This window comes from Microchirus variegatus, assembly GCF_963457635.1.
Source record: "Microchirus variegatus genome assembly, chromosome: 20".
In the NCBI taxonomy this organism is placed as follows: Eukaryota; Metazoa; Chordata; class Actinopteri; order Pleuronectiformes; family Soleidae; genus Microchirus; species Microchirus variegatus.
This window is the reverse complement of record NC_139821.1, coordinates 11,529,674-11,546,353: the sequence shown is the minus strand read 5'-3', so window position 1 is coordinate 11,546,353 and position 16,680 is coordinate 11,529,674. Positions and strand designations below refer to the sequence as shown.

Below are 16,680 nucleotides of genomic sequence, written 5' to 3'. Positions count from 1 at the left end.
AGGCTCTGAAAAGCACAACGGCTCCCGTTTTTAAGCCGTATTCATTGTACGTTTAGAAAGTAAACAATTTCACACTTCAAAATGAATAAAACAAGAGTGACGTATTGGTCTATAATTATATAGGGGTGTCAAACATATGGCCCGCGGGCCAGAACTGGCCCTCCAGAGAGTCCAAACTGGCCTGCAGGAGTAATTTTGTAAAATTTGATGATTAAAAATCATGATTAGAATCTAATCACACGATTATATTACATTTTTCACTTCCAGATACATGTGATCTGTAAGTTATAATGAACAAATGTAAAATAAGAAAAAATATTATGTTTTGTAAAAAAAAGATAACTTCTGGGGTTCTTGTTGTTTATAGGTTTATAGGTTATTATGCTATTATTTAAGTGGTCTGGTCCACTTGAGATCAAATTGCACTGTATATGAATTAAAATGAGTTTGTAGCCTATACACTATGTCACTATGTCTGTGAATTAGATCCCTAGGACAATTGCTCCACACTTCCTATACTATACACCATACTGTCTCTACCGCCACCAGAAATGCATTATAATGGCTATATAATTCACTTTACCCACAATATTGTATACCTTTATGTAGTGATATGACTTGTAAATGCTCAAGTCAAAAATTCAAAATTCAAATTCAAAAAACATTTGAATTCAAAACTACTCTAAAGTATTTCTAAAGTGTTTTAAGCTTAGGTTCAGGAAAGCGGAAGTAATTAGTAATAATAAGTAATATAAATTTTTGTTCTGACTCCAAAGAGAAAAAAAATTGGTTCGGTCCCAGGTGTGATCCTTGAGGAACACCATAATTGACAGGTCAAGACGGGTCACACATAACTTTCTGGCAGAATGATGGTATTTGAGAGCGAATGATAGCGTAAAAATGTGTGATTATTAGCTCACCCCCATACCCTTACCAAGCGTTTCAGGAAACTATGGTTGGCTTTCACCGACCAGGAAGTGGATAATTTTTCTTCATCAACTTCAAAATGGTTTCCTCTCGCTGATTTGTCCACTCCAGCTGCTGAATAATCACAGTGGCATTAAATGGTGACCGACATAATAACCATACAGTCACAATAAGATTTGACATACACCAACTTTCAAGAACAGACACCTACACCACCTACAGTGCATATAAAAGACTTATTCTATTATTATAAGGCAAATCAAATGCTTCAAATACTCTTTTATCATACTACTTATGGGAAGTATGCTCTTGAACACAAACCATATCTTAATCTTCATCCCCAGCACCATATATAATATACTAGATTGTAGAATGTGCTAAGACAATGGAGACCTTAGTGTCTCAGCAGATTTATCATCTGCCAAGTCTAAATTATCTGGCGCCATCTGCTGTGCATGAATGCATAACAACCTGCACTCAGGTGAGGGAGTCCCTGGGATATTTTCAGCCTTAAACTTTCCACAAACTTCCACAGCAGAGCAAACTAAACGTGTAGGTACCTTTAGAGGCAGGTGGGATGATATTATTGAGGATTTCTGTGCTAATACCTCAGCATCTGGTCTCCTGTTGCATCTGCGGGAGAAAACAACCCTCGCTCATGTTTTCTCAATTAGAGACAGCTTTGTGCACTCAGACGCTCAATTAAGCAGCAGCTACCAGCTTTGGTGAAGTTTGGCATCAAACTTAAAAGAGCTCCAAACCCACGACACTGTAGTGTGGTTTTTGCCAAAATAAAACAGCACAGCTTTTTTTTCTTCATGTTGTTTACTTAGAAATGCCCATCTTTAAACCACATACTGTTTTCTAAATCATTTTTTAAAATTGGTCCAGAGCATATTAAACATCTTAAATGGGGTGGAGAAAAATAGCAGTAATTGTCTCGGTTTGAAAGTACAAATCATGTCGATGTTCTACAGGACGACAGCCAATGCAGCTTTTAGGATTAGTATTTCCACATAAAATCCTTGAAAGGATTACTAAAGAACTTAAAGATCTTAATGTTTGCAATTATGTACTTCTGAAAAGATCAGACTCCACTCATTGGCAATTATTTCTAATTCAGTCTTTATTTGTAGAAAAAAAAACACAAGTATGATGCATAAACAAAATGAGTAGAATGATTACTGAAGTCGGATGCATAGTCGGCGCCACTCACCGATTCAATGAAAGCTTTCTTCATTGGTCAACGAGAGTCACGAGAGGAAGGCTAACGTGTGTGCATGAGATGTATTGCTGCCCTCCAGGGAAGGCAGTAGATTGTATAGTTAGCTCCTGATGGGGTAAAATGACAACCCTGAAACCACACAACCTACTACCTCACCCTGTACGAACACCATAAGTCATCCTGGTGGGTTCGGAGAAAGATTGCGACGCGTGGCTTTTGTGGACAAGAAAACAACAAGAGGGTTCGTAATGATGACATGAAGAGTTTACAGGGTTACATTTCTTACACGTGAGAGTCCCAATAAGTAATTGTTAGCTAATGGTGTATTATCATAATACACACACATTCTTTACATATTCTGGTTACTTAACCCTTAGTGCTCACGTGGCACAGACCAGTGGCGCAAGTGCACCCTTTGTAAATTGCAGCATGAATAATACACAACTCCTTATATGGAGATTCAGTGGTGTGTGTTTATAGATCACATCTTAAGGCTTTAAAAATGCCTTTTTTTCGTCATCTTATGTGTTGTTAAATCCATCACATTTGTTCTTCTTTTTTTAAACACTGTGTGTTTATATAGTTGGTGAAAATGAATAGAAAAAACATTTTTTCATCAGATTGCCTATAGGTTGTGCTGAAAAAAAAAATATATGTATATATTCCACATTGTTATAGCCTTTATATGTTTCAACATAGTAATGGAAAAAAACAGCCTTCTAAGGGTTCTAAGGGTTAATGTATATACTGTGTAATCTATTCTATTTTTTAACAACCTTAATAATCAATATCTTCTTTATTGTACATGTGCAGATTTTCCCATTGTGGGACTTATCAAGAAATATCTTATCTTAAATGAAACATGGTCATGAGTAACTTAGTTTTTGTCAAGACAGACGGGAGGCAACAGCAACATTGTGCTAGTAAAGTGAGCCTGGCGCCAAGGTTGTAGTGTGACTAAAAAACACAAATTTCACAGATTGACAGGATAAATACTTGTCCCTGCACTGCCCGCTGTATACACACCAATGCTCCCTCAGTCAGAGCAGATCAATTTGCTCGATAAAGGCAGTTTCAGATAAAGTTACATTTGAGGTCGTCATCATTTCCAGGTTTGACAATTATCGACATTTTATGGACCAAATTCAGATGAATCAACTATGAATTGTCGTAACGGAGGCAGAATAATATGCCGTTTAAGTAAATAGTCTTATCAGTGTCAATATAGGGGAATTGGTCCCACATTTTCTGGGAACATGTATGAAAAAAAGTTATATAAAAAATAAATAATATCTAAATCTGTTTAGCTAAATATGACCTCCTTCCTGTTTAACTGAATAAAATAATGCTGATTGATTAATGCAAGGACCAACCAAAAGCACCAATGTGCCCATTATTCTGTACAGTTAAGTGTGTAAGTTTGTTTTTTTTCCCTTCTTCTTCTTCCATGATGCCAGTACAATCGCTTCAGGAAAGACAGTAAGTTGTATAGTCATCTGACAGCTTGGGAATGACCCTAAAACTATACAACCTACTACCTCACCCCAAAGGACAGTTCATCTCCTGCACGAGGGCTTTGTGTGTCACACGGTGGTCGATGGTCGACCTGCAGGGAGCAGAAACTCAACGCGACAAACGGCCTTCAGGAAACCAGGAGAAGACACAGGAAACAAAACTCCTATACAGTTTCATATAATAAAATTATACTGGCCACTAGTGTCTTTAAAAAGTTTTTCTCATTGAATTATATTCAATTTAACTAAGAAGTACTCAGTTTTGGCATGTAGGGGTCACTGCACTGCAATTAATACATTTAATTTGTTATTTTTATCTAATACAGGAGACCACAGTTTGATGTGCCAATAATCTGTGTCTATGAACTCTTTATACTCCGCTCACATGTGCTTCACCTGATCACCTCCTCTGAAGCTCTGTCAGGTCACCTCCTCTCAGATTTCCTCCTCCTGATGGAGACAAACGAGAGGAGAGAGTGAGCTGCGGTTGGGTGTCAAAAGGTTACACTTTCACCTCTTGTTTTACACCAGAGCATCACGTAACAGCTGTGCTCAGCTGTGAAACATGCACACTCACACACACGCACACCACTGCAGATGCATGTGGACGCAGAGAGACGGTCAAAGAGTCGTCTGTTTTATTAATGAAGATCCTGTTGGCGGTCAGTTTTGTTACTTTTAAACAATCACGATGAAATGAAAAAAAATGATAAAATCGTCTATCAGGCTTTATCCATGTCGCAGTGTTTATCATTTGGCACAAAGTGAGCACAAAGTCATGTGTCTTTGCATTTGGCTGAAAGGGTCAAGAGACAGGTTGTGGCTGTTTGAGGGAGTTTCCTGAGTGAAAGAGCAGGGGCTGCGGCTCTGCTGTGGTTTCCCCTCAGGCAGGGGAACAACGGGGTAGATGTGAGGGACCGAGGTTGGGTCAAACTTTTAAAAGTGAGTCACTGCCTTAACTCCTCACACACACACACACATACACACACACACACACGTACGCACCAGTTTGTGGCTGTTTTATTGCAGGTCGGTTATCCCATAAATGCCACACAAATCTCTACATGAGCTACTTAATGTCCGAGCCTGTGAGGTACACGGCAGACCTGACTGCACCTCGCTGCTTTTCTTACACTGCTAATGTGTGTACCGCAGTATCACGTTTACACATGGGAAGGCTTTTCACTAAAAGGTTCACATAAGGCACAGTGAAAAGAGAAAAAAAAAATATATATATATATATATCTTATGACTCACCTCAACCTGTGCCCAGGCTCTGAAATATACACCTCTGACTTTTTCATTTGCAACACGGTGAAGGTGACTGATTGAATTATTATTTCTTTTAAATCTTCTTCAAGAAAATGTGTTTAAAAACGCAGGCAAATTACACCAAAACTTTATTTATTTATATGCCATGATGCACCTATTTAAAGTGTTAAATTCTTTGTGAAATTAACTTATTTGCTGCAGCTACATTTCAAACTAGAAAAAAGCAAAACTTCACAGCTGTATCCAGTTTTTAGAAGCACACTAAAGAATCATGTAACTGACGCACTTTAGTTCTTTAGCAAAAAACGAACGTCCACAATGTTTTCGACATATGGCGCCCTAAACCATAAATCTGTGTAAAACTGTCACAAATGATCCGCACTGTTATTTGAGATTAACCACAGCACTCTTTGAAGTGAGCGTACCCAGAGTGTCTGAAGAACTGGAATAAAAGTGGTAAATCGGTAAAGATAAATCAGAAACACTTCATTTTTTCCCCCCCACACCATTTGATGTTTTTATCTTTATCGTGTTAACATTGATGTCACGTCAAACTCGCTCGCGTCACTGGAAGAAAACGACAAAAAAAGACGCTAAAATCAAACGCATTTGTGAAAGCATCGGCTGACGCAAGTTTGTGTGTTTTATTGAAGTATTTTTTCAAAGAAAACAAGTCATTCAGGATCAATCTCAAGCCTGTGAAGGCGTCCTGTCACTCAGCCTGCAGTTGACCAAAACCACCAACAGGTGTCATATCTCCCCAAGTACACATGGTGAGTGTGTGCAGAGTGAATGGCTACCGTACAATGAGGCCTTTGTGTGGTTCCGGGTGCCAGCCGGTGTGTCCTCGTGTCCTGTTTCCCTCTAATCTTCATTTGACCTTTCAGGTGACGGCTTTTCTTTCACCTTTTCCCCAACCAGTCTTCTTTGAGGAGATTATCTTTGAGCTTTGAGCATCAGAACCTTGCTGATTTTGATGACACTGACACACACACACACACACACACACACACGATGCCATGATGGGACATGTCACTCGCGGCTAGGTCAGTGCTGCGTGCTTGCCGTTCGACCGGATTGTGTTAAGTAAACTAACCGAGAAAAAAAAAAAGACGGTGTCGTGAACCAGCAGCAGGTCAGTGAAGGAGTCTGAAAGTGAGTCAAATTCCAGGATAGAGCCACCAGCCAGCAGTGTGGTGGCATTCACACACACACACACACAAAATAATTTTAAAAATAATCAAATGATCTCACCTGAATGTCGGGTCCAACCCAGAAAAAGTCATTTCTAACTGCGGGTGAGCCTGCGAACGAAAAGAGAAAAACAGAGACGTGAACACACTTCGGTGTCTACACACGCACACACACACGCCAAGGTGTCCATGTAGAGCTCAGGTCATGAAGCTGCCAAGCAGCTCCATGAGTGTGTCATTAAGGCTGCTGTAACATATGTTAAAGTGATCATGGCTGAGAATACTGCAGCTGAATTTAGACAGAATAACTATATTACCATACCCTGGTAAGCATACGCTTCACAAAATGACCAGTGCTGTGTCTTATTACAACTTGACTTTTTAAATTCTTTTTTTTTTCTTTTTCTTTTTAAATGTCCCGCCCAATTAAAATTTTTGCAATTAGTGATTGTTTTATTTTATTGTTATAGTTTATAAACAATAAAATGTTGAAATTAAAAAGTGTTCAGAATATTAGCAATTTAAGGAAGTACTTTAACACGTAGATATGGACGCATTCAATTTAGCTCTAGATAAAATAAAATAAAATAAAAATTGTAATTTGATTTTATTGTTCTTGGTAACAATTTTCATTTTAAAATTTTAATTGTAAAATGTTATATAATAAACAAAGTAAATATATATTGAAGATCTCTCTCTAACACACACACACACACACACACACACACACACCAAAGCAAAAAGTAAAAATAAATGTAGAATTAATTCAACACAAAAATACTGGGTATATTGTATATCTTTGTTTGCTGACAAAAATGAAATAATAATAATAATATTTAAAAATTGTGCACTGATACAAAATTATAATAAAAACACACACATACACACACTGAACACACACTAAATGACACGTGTTTCGCAACCTGCAAATTATCACATAAGTCTTTTTTCCCCCTTATTTATTTAAATCCTGCAAAGCAAAACCTTAAGAATAACACACACACACACAAACACACACAGATAAGGTGAAAGAAACCCTAATATGTCAGTATCTCATTAGACAACTGGTATGCTGTTGAAGAAATGAAAAATCGTTCTTTACGCCACAATGAAATAAAGAGAAATGTGTCTAATGCTGCAAGTTGCTTTGGATAATAATCAGTATTTTAACTGTGTGTCTGTGTGTTAAAAATGTGGCGGAAAAATGCTTTCACTGCAAGTGTGTGTGTGCCTCAAATGCACCTGTGTGTACGTCTGTGTGGCTGTCTGTAGTACAAGCATTGTGTGTGTTTGTGAGTGTGTGTGTGTCTGAATGCTCAAAGGAGGAGGCTGTGCCCTGCACTCGTTGGGAGAGGCGTGGGAACCCCATTCATCTTAGGGAGCCAGGGTTCATTGTGGGGTACATAACATCAAATGTGTCTGGGTCTTTGGCTGAGGCTGAGTGTGTGTGTGTGTGTGTGTGTGTGTGTGTGTGTGTGTGTGTGTGTGTGTGTGTGTGTGTGTGTGTGTGTGTGTGTGTGTGTGTGTGCGTACACTGCATATCTGGTAAACTATGTGGTATGGGTATTCATGCTCAATTTTACAAATTTACTTCAGTCGTTGGGTTTCGTGATGATCCGCAACACACTGAAAATATTTGTTTGGAAACCAGACACGCAGAAGATTTTTTCGGTCGAAAAATGCAGTTGTTATTTATTTTTCTTCTCTTCAAACGAACCAGTGCACGACTCCATTGTGATCAAATGTACCTTTTGGCCAGTTTTATGTGAAATGATCATAAACGCATAAAACATTCACAGATTTTCATTTGCGCCTACAAACGAGTCAGTATAATATATTTTTTTATATATATAATAATATTTTTTTTCAAGCATTTCCGTGTTACAAAAATCTTTTCTCCTCATTAATCTAAAGGCGGTAGATTGTGACGAGCGGCTTTACAATTCAACTTTTTATTCCTACTGCATATGAAATAAAATATGAATAAATGTGACTATGCTGCAGTTTTTAATGCTGCACCTCATGAACAGGCTTGGCGTCCGGCATTATTATATAATTTCACCTGGCTGCGCTGTCTCAGAACAGGTTTTTTGAAACGCAATAAACACGTGAAGTAATGTCACAGGTTTCCTGCCTGGGTGACAATGATGGCAGCGCTCGCACCAGTCCCTGAGGTGTGAGCGTGGCGGATGAATAGGCCTGTCAAATACAGGATGTAGGTGGGAAGACTAGAGCTATCTGTGATGACTCACACTGCCTCCACTCCTACCTAACGGTCATGGTTAACTCTGATGTGCTGAGAAGTTCTACATGAAGCCATATCAAGAGGCAATGTGAGAAGAAAGGTAAGATTTTTAATTAGCGCTTGTTCGAAAAAGAAAAAAAAAGCGATTGATGGACGACACGTGTAAGGGTACGTGACTGGGTGGTATTGATGAGGGGTGTGGTGTGTTGGGTTTTTGAATTATGGAGAACATATGACACAACACAGTACAGCTTTCTTACTAATGGTTGAAGCTGATTTAGCGAACAGTTGAGCATTTGAAGTGTAAGAAAAGGGGGGAAAAATATATGTTGAAATATTTTACAGCACTTTGAATTTGTCCTCAAATCTTCAAACGAATGAGATAAAACACTGTAAATGACAGGAAGCGCTTTGTCTCATTTAAACGTGACGCGAAATAAAAATCTTAACTCCTTAAGAACGACAAATAATATCTTTGCAAGCACAGTTGAAGCTATTTTAAAAGCGATGTGTGGCCACGTGTCAATGACGATCCGTTTTTTCAACATTGCATTTCCGAAACCGTCCACATTTTCACCAAAACGTTCCGAACAACAATCGCTGTAAGTAGTTTTCTGATAGTTCACCTACAGAGAAAGGAAGGAGAGAGAGACAGATAGAAAGAGAGAGAGGGAGCGTTGTGGTGGGGCTCGGCCTTGTGTAGCAGGCCTCGTCTGGCCCTCAGCCCAACATTACAGCTCTGGTCCCTCTCTGCTCCCTCCAAAACCATCTCTCTTTCACACGCACAAAAGCCAACCTGGAGTGCAAAACTGCAGGTGAGAATGCAACCGAGGACGGATTAGTTTGTATTTGTCCGTAAATTCAAAGCCAAGCCACGTTTCAACCCCCCCATTTTGCCGATATTTAGTGGAACCACCTCTCTCTGAATAGTCCCCGTAGCCCTGAAGGTAACGACACGCAGACACAATGTATGGACACACGTCAAACTGAGGCACTTACACCGCCGTTTGTTTCGTAATTAAGTTTAATCGCGAGAATACATCTGCACATGGGAAGTAATAAATGCCCACATATAAACACACATTTACCTCCACACCCACACAGACTTACCCACTGAGTCTTCGAGGGAGCAGGCACACACACCACAGCCATCAGCTATCTGGAGTAAAGTGCTGAAATCTCCACCGCTTCATTGGGCCAGATCTCTCGGAAGCTGCACACAGTATGTCCCCATATCCTCTCTGTAGAGAAGGGCAGAGAAGAGACTTGGATTCAGTCACACAGCTCTGCATTCCCTGCAAGGAGTAGGCGGGCACGCCAACGAGAGACCCATTCAGAGTCCCAGCAAGTGCCAGCCTCCCTCTGAGCCTCAACGCCTTGTCTATTTGTCTGTCTGCCCATCTGTCTGCCCCTCTGTCTGGGTTTTTACCCTGTCGATGTGGCCACCTCACCCCAAACCCGTTTCTAAGTTGCCGGTCATCTGCCTAACCTCAGCTAACTGCTTTGTAATATTTACAAACTGGCTGCCCTCTCTGTCTCTCTGTCTCTCTCCCTCCTGTCTGCCACCTCCTCGTCCTAGACTGTCAAGGCCCGCCACAATGAGGAGGCCATGTGGGTTTCCCATGGAGTCGCGTGTTCCTCCCGTCTGGCAGTTAACAAGGCTTTGAATGAGGAATGTTAGCAAACAGAGCTGCTGAATGTGGGGTGAATGCTATGCCAGGCAGCCAGTCAGATCGCAGCACTGGCCCAGGCATATGAATAATGCAGAGGACTTGACAGGGAGGAGAGGAGGGAAGGCTCCGCCTCCCACCGCCCCTTCCCAGCTCCACCCACCCCTCCTTCTTTTCCCCGCTCGAAACTCAAATGCCTTCACGGGAGCAAGACAGCAGAGAGGGGGTGGCGGGGTGGGAAAAGATTCAAGATCTCTGCTGCTGCTGCTACTCAGTCATGCAATAAAAAAATAAAATTAAAAAAACTCCGGCAAGGTGAGAAGAGTTACACATGCACACATGTAATTACTACAAATCAGGCTACAAATCACTTCTTGAAACATGCCACTTTTTCCCTGTCATTGGGAGCTATCTCACTCTTTTTTGGCTTTTTGTGTCTTTTGTTTGAAATTGGCACCTGTCCCAGAAAAAGCCCCGTTACTGCTCCGCCCTCCTGCTCCCCTTTCACTGAAGACTGCCCACGATAGAGAGAGGGAGAGAGAGATAAAAGAAAGAGAGGGGCAGAGTGAGAGAGAGAGAGAGAGAGAGAGAGAGAGAGAGAGAGAGAGGGCGCGCGTGAGGAAGAGAGGGTGGGGCAGAAAACCCAAAAGAGGGAGAGATTTGGAGATGGAAAGGGTGAGGAAGGTGGTGGGCAAAAGAGGTAAGAGAATGGGAAAATACACGAGAAATAATCGGTTGAGAGCAAGACACAAGTAAAGGTAACCTGAATTCAAACAGCTGCTCGAACAACACGCCGAACACAAACTGCCGTCTTCGTCCTCTGCTTCGGGGAGGATTGGAGAGAGAAAAAGGAAACATGGCGAGCAATCAAGAAACACGTGTTCAAAAAAAAAAATCCTTCGCATCACAGTGGGTTAGAAAGCCAAAGACACTGACTCTGGTCAGTCCAGTTAACTCTATGTCACAAGAGAGCAGAAGAAGCCAAAAACTGACCAAATTCAAGTGAAGCAAACGGCGGTCCCAGAAGACATATCTGAAAATGGCGCAGCGATGTCGAAGGAGAAGTGAAGCAAAGCCACTTGTTGCATGATATTGAGGAGCAGATCTTGCAGACAGAAGTGAGAGCAGGCAGAGGGTTAAAATTCTGGGACTGGGAGTAGTAAAAAAAAAAAAAAAAAAATCCCTCCCTCTTTTGGCACAGACTAGCTAAAGGGGAGGGCCCGCCTGTAGAAATAGCAGCAGAGCGTTTTTCCCCTCTTTTTTTCCAGAGCAGCAGCGTCCTAGTCTACCCTCTCGCATGTGGCCGGGACCCAGGGAGAGAGGAGGAGGAGGAGAGCGATGGATAGAAAAAGAAGCTGGAGCAGTGAGGGGAGGGGGCGAGAGAGGGAGGGAAGAAGATCTGTGAGTGGAGGAGAAGGGACTCAGCTGATGATGAAACACGGACGTGTGGGTGTGCGTGCACGCCACACAGTTTTATCACTGGCCCAGCACGACGTGCGTGTGCACGAGGCGGGCAGGGGCGGGCGGGCGGAGGCGGGAGGGCGGCAGAGGTGCTTCTCCTGAGGAGGAGAGCCTCAGCAAACGTACACTCTCACACTGGTCAACGGATTCTGAGACAGCTCGTGACACCTAACTTTAAGATTCATGTCAAACATTAACACTGTGTGTTTTATTTCAGAGCTGCTGCTGCGTTTGATACCATACATTTGTCTTTGACCTCCAAGTCTTTTATTACAACATTTTCAAAGCTGTCTTTTGCAGGCACTTTTTTAAAAACCCAAAGAGGAAAAGGTCTGGCACTATCACAGACAAACACTGTCTTTGATTACCGCTTCTTTCTCTTGACCACAAACATGTTAATGGGTTAAAAAGCTACAGTGACTGTTCTGGCAGCCAGTCAAAGCCAGATAAGCACCTGGGTGCGACTGCCCTACCATGAATGCAACAGTGAACTGTGCTGTGAAATCCTGTTATATTTACCGCAGTGTGCCCGCCATGTGCTGTTACTAGGCCACCCTTGCCTCGCTGCGAACTGCAGTTGTCCTCCTGTACTCTGCTGATGACTCTGCTCGTGTCCTGCACCCTCCAGCGACACCCCCCCCCTCGCTTCTCAGCCTATTCTGTCTCCCACCCTTTCTTGTCCTTTCAGTAGCACGGTTATAGGCAACAGTAATAAACGGCCCTTCTCTGAACAGCTAGTGTTAATTTCAGCCTGCATGAGGAGGACCTTTTTTTACGTTTCTGTGCCAGATACCTCCCCTGCTGTCTCTCTTTCGTTCCGTCTCTCTCTCCCGGTCTCATGCACACCTACCAACCGCTGCATCAGAGAGCTGAAGGTTATTCTCACCCGTTTGGTTTCCACCCAACTTCTCCAAACGTCCTCCCAAAAATCTCCAAAAGCCTGCAATGCCCCCTAGTTGTTCGCAACAGATTCCCTCATGGCGAAAAAAAAAAAAAAAAAAAACTTCCTCTCATTTGGACGCCATTCCCCACCCCTCTTGTCTTCTCTTTCCCAAAAGAAACCCAGAACTCAGCACAGGCAAAAAAAAAATTCCCCTCCTCTCTCCCCAAAGAAGCAGCCGCACAAAAGAGAGGAAAAAGGGCAAAGCATCCAAAAAATCGACAGATCTCGCATCGCGGCGCACGACTAAACTGATCTTGATTTCAATCTTTAATGCTCACACCAACCTACAAAGAAAATCCACGCATTGAGGTTATGTGCACTTGGACTTTCCCTCACACGCGTGTTTAAGTGTGTACATGAAGACAAAGAGCACAGCAAATATTAACGATTCAGTGGCAAACTAACATGGCTGCTTGGTTCGGTGCAGCCTCTCCTACCTCCTCACTCTTAGGCTTGGATGTTGGAAAAAAAAAAAAAACGGCGTTATGGTGCTGAGTGTGTTTCTAACTTAGAGGACAGAGTCAGAGAGAGAGAGAGACAAAGAGAGAGTGCACTTGTCTTGCCTAGCTTTCCCCAGCTTTCCTTAGTCCTCAAACAAAACTGTGTACTGCGCCACTATCCGCACATCAGAAACACAACACACAAACATGGAAACTTACAGACGTGAGTGAGACAGAAAATCTGGTGACTCCGAGTGCTTTAACAAGAGGCGACGGAGGATTTTGGTGCAGATACAACTACAAACTCACTCGTGTGCCCTGAACAGACAAACAGATTGCGCACCAAACAGTGATCAGGCTGATTCCTGTGACGTCACATCTCGCCACGTCTTTGAGCCAATCGCAATCTGCCGCAAACTCTGCAAGTGTGTGCCGAATATAAATTAAACAATAATGCAAACAAATGCATGTTTCGTTTGGAATCTGAAGACTCCCTTAACCTCCCCGTGTCTATCTCAGCCACTGTTACTGCTAGTCAGTTGTTTACCATCTAACATGTGGCAGGAATTCAAAAAACTTGGCAGGGCCTGTTGCACCGTACGTCGTGGAGAGTTCATCTGAGGATACAGCTCTGGTTTTGGCTCAGCTGCCAACTTCTGACACTGTAGCCCTCTGCACACGGCCTCACCCCAGCAGGAGCGGCCTGTGTAATGCTGCCATTGATGAAACTCCAATATTAACCTCTTTTATGACACCTCCAAGAGTCCACAACTACAATTCTTTTTATATCAACTTCCTTTACCTTCGGATTCAAATCAACCCGTGGCCTACCTCATATTTATTATTAAAGCATATTGCACTGTTGATATTTGACTTGCATGTAGATCATATGTTAAAGCTTTGCATAGAAGAGAACCATGACGTTTCTGTAGCACAATTGTTCATATTTCAAAAATCAAAAAGAGGGGCATATAAATACTGTATGTAAATAACCTTATCACAGTTAATGTGTGTATGATACACAGCTCAGGCTGCACAGTGATAGCATAGACATGAATGTCACACTGAGTTATGGTTCACTAACAAACTAAAACAATAGAGTCGTTGACTCACTGCCCTCATCAGGCCACTGGCACCTTCACCTCCTTATGAATCATCCCTTCAATCCACTGCTACAAATATAAGCAAGCAACATGTGCAGTTTATCACACACACCCACACACACAATGCACATTTGAGAATCAGCCACAAAAATATATATCCAGTACAAACAACTTACATTTATAATAATTAGGCAAAACAAATGTATAGATTTGTCTTGAAATCAGAGCAGATTAAGGGAGTACTTTCTTTTTGAAAAAAAGTAAACACTAGTCATAACTATAAAAAAAAAATTAAAATCAATAAATAAAGTTATATCACACCAAACGTGCAATCACTTTTTTTTCCCTATCCTTAGTGGAATTAGCAGTGAACATTATGCAGCTAAATACGTAGAAACAACTGGGAATTCCAGCAAAGGGAGATGTGATCCCTCTGTTGAACACTTATGTGAATATATGGCATTTTAAATGTCAAAGTTCAAGTCTTTCTCGAATGCTAATGACATTGTCCTGAAGGATAATAACCCACATATATAATCCCCATTGTGATAAGGCCCCTATAAATTACAGACATCTATACATTCACACTCTGGCGAACACACACACATACGCGTGCGCTTCCTCCTCTCTGCCGTGACCAGAGCGGCGGGGCCCGCTCCTTCTATGAGGTGGTCTGTGGAGGGGCCCCTCTGCAGCACGCGCCTCAACAACTTCTCTATTACAGCCGTGACCCCTAAGGTCAGACCCTGAAGGGTTCTGAACAACGGCCACGACCCCAGGGTCAGAAGTGTAATGCCAGGGGCAGGCTGCGGAGCCACAGCAAAGGGAGCGTGCTGTTTGCTTTGAAAGGTAAGGATCACTAACACAGAGGCCTAATAAGGATTAAGGGGCCATCCCCTTTTTCGGATGTGACTCTGGGGCCTCATACGTCAGTCTCTATTAACCTCTGTGACCCCCGGCGTCCATTATGGGGCCACAGGTCAACGTCGCACACACCGTGGAGCCGTAAAAACCAACAACGCATGCGTTTTCTGACACGGTTGCTGCTGATTACATGGACAAATTGTTTCAAGAGTTTAACGCCTTGTCAAATAAGACAGAGTCCTCCGCTTGAGGAGTTTTGTGCAGGAAGCTTTCAACTTGGCGGAGTAGTTGAGGAGTTAAGGAAGGTACAAGGAAGATAAAATGTCAGTATAAAAATAAGACTGACAAGTGTCATTTTCTTTATATATATAAATAAAGAAGATAAATATATTTATAATAATAATAATAATAATAATAATAAACAAATTGGAAAATGTCAAAACTACAGAATATTTATTTCTAATTTGATTAATAATAATAATAATAAAAAAAAAGCAGCACAGAGCTTGGTAAAACTTTGTTAAAGGCAGGTGAGCAAGAACCAAGAGCTCCACAAAATGGAGGACAGGAGGAGACAACATGGCGGTCGAAAAAGTGCAGTCACCTCACACACTTCGACAATAATTCGAGGAGTCGCGACATAAACGTTGTACATTTTATAACATCGATATTAGTAAAGAAACAATTTTTTTAACTCATTCAACAACAAAAAAAGAATATAATTGTGCAACAACTTCACTGTATGAGAAACTTCATAAACCCTTCCACAGAGCCTCACCATCTGCAGTGTGTCAGGGACGAGGAACCAAGTGTACACACACACACACACACACACACAAAACACTTTTTATCCTGTTTGACTTCTTTATATTATAGTTAATCATTCCTTCTTTTTACTCACAAAACATGGAATGGACCAAGACTGTCTCTGAGTTGTTTTAGAGTTTAGAAGAAGTACGAAAAATGCCTCTTTTCTACCAGAATGAGGAAAAAAAACCTCAGTCTAATTTAATAAAGAATTGATTTTACTTCAATGTCACTGAATATGCTAAATATTAAAAAATACTTATTGGAAAAACAAGAGATGTAACATTGTGTGTGTGTGTGTGTATAAATATATAAGTGTGTGTGTGTATATATATATATATTTATATTAGTGTGTGTGTGTATAAATCTTCACATATAGTTTTAGTAACAAAAACTAAAAATCAAGCCACATCGTGGATAGATAATAATTAAGGAAATTAAGGAAAATGCAGAGGATATTTTTTTTCTTCCCCCTCTTGATTCCCCCCCACCCCCAAAGAAGAAAAAAAATCTCTTGACAGGATTGTAATTATATTTTTCAATGCAATTGAATAAGAATAATCATTTAAATGATCCAAAAAGAGTCCAGACAAGGGTGAAACTTCGATTCTTAAAATGCTCTGTGCACACTGATGATCACCTTGTTTTTCCTGTGTTCTGCTACACAGGATTTATTCATACATTTCATTTTGACCCATTTTAATAAATAGTGTGTGTAAGTTTAAAAAACAGTGCACTTCCTTTTATCGATATTAAAAATGTATTTGTATTATTACTATTAAAAAACAGAATATGGTAATTCTATAAGCTACGAAAGCCTCAGTTTCAGATTAACAAAGGACATTTCTTTTTTGACTTATGCCGGAAAAGAAATAAAGAGAAGGCTGCCATCCAGGCTGTCACTTCATGCTCTTGTAAAAGAAATTTAAAGCATTTTTAAAAAGGTTAATTACTATAAATATTTTTGCCAAGTGCCAAGAAAATAAGTGACTACATGTTTCAGACTTTGTGGTCAG

General features: G+C 41.1%; 1 protein-coding gene across 1 annotated transcript in view; it reads left to right on the top strand.

The window, feature by feature from the left end:
* The window catches only part of cdkn1d (cyclin-dependent kinase inhibitor 1D), a 297,559-nt gene that overhangs the window by 157,953 nt on the left and 122,926 nt on the right, over positions 1 to 16,680 (top strand). The window lies entirely within an intron of this gene.